This window comes from Bactrocera latifrons, unplaced genomic scaffold (genome assembly GCF_001853355.1).
Source record: "Bactrocera latifrons isolate USDA-ARS-PBARC rearing strain unplaced genomic scaffold, ASM185335v1 scaffold_86, whole genome shotgun sequence".
NCBI classification, from domain to species: domain Eukaryota; kingdom Metazoa; phylum Arthropoda; class Insecta; order Diptera; family Tephritidae; genus Bactrocera; species Bactrocera latifrons.
Window position 1 is genome coordinate 100,646 of NW_017537556.1, and position 1,442 is coordinate 102,087.

Here is a 1,442-nt window from a genome sequence, read left to right on the forward strand (position 1 = left end):
ATATAATAATAATGCTGGGTATTTATTTAGGAGTTGCGTGTGTGTGTGTTTTTTTTATTGTTGTTGCTACTAAATACAATATACATATAGGAAGATTTATAGGTTTTTTTTATAGATAGATAAGTTGGTAAAAATAGGTTACCGCTAAGGTAAAAGGTTTTACAAACATACATACATGAAGATGTTATATGTATGTGTGTGTATATCGTCACCTAAAATGCAAAATATCCTAACATAACTTTTCATAAGTTTAGAAGTGAGGAAACAACTACAAAATAAAAACCACTCATGTTGAAACAAAATTTGAATTTTAGTTATAATATGCCTATACAATGGTTATAAAATGGTTATGTATAGATTATATATTGGTTATATCTAAGAACCGAAAAATTAAAATTTTATGATACTTTATATGCATTATGATGTAGTTGTTGTAAGCAATAAAAAAAACTCAATTTCAATTTTTTTTTTCTGACATGTACTTTGCATTTCAGGTGACGATATGCCTTTGGTTTGTTATAAATACAAGAATTTCGCTACGGCGTATGCTCTTACAATAGCATAACAAAATACAAAACGCAGAGTAAAGTGTATTGTTGTTGTTGTTTTGCATTTTCGCTGCCACTGTGTGCCTTAATCTATGCAGCTTCGCCTAGACCTCAACTTCACTTCGCAAGTCTACCAATACATTTAATAATATCAACACAAAATAATTGTCAAATTATCGTTATTTTACAAAAATGAATAGAAATTATTTTTTATGTTTACAAATACAAATTAAAGCATTGCATTACTTTTAAGCATGTTTACAATATATTATATAAGTATTGGTAGTTATTTGTGGTTTGACTCATTTTTAATTTCATTTCTTTTTTATAACTTTTCTCTTTTATGTGTACAATATTGTTTAATTAAACTTAAAAACATAATTATAATTATATGAAAAATTGCATTACATTTAAACAACATTTAAAAAATTATTGTTTACACAGTTCACACAAATAATTATAGAGTGAAGGAATTTTAGTATTTTGTAACCGATAATGAGATGTAGAACGCTTTTTTGTTAGTGTAGATTTTAAAAAGAACACAACAGCCTCGGCTAAAACCAAGTAAGCGGTGTCTACGTCAATTAAGAAGAGAAGAAGTAATTTTATTGTAAAATTTTCGTATGATTTTTTTTTTAACATTTTACAAGCGTTGCCGCCAAGTAGGGTTCAGAGTCCGAATAGCGGTTTGAGATATACAAAAGATAAAAACAAAAGAAAGCGAAGATGCGCAAAACCGCATGCCTTCAGAGTATTTCTCTGAAAAAAACAAATATTTCTTTGAAAACATTTACACCTGAACGCTTCATTACTCATTTTATTGATTCACATGTATACGCATAATAAAATAAAAAATAAAAATAAAAAATTTCAAAATTTCAAAATTTAGACTAT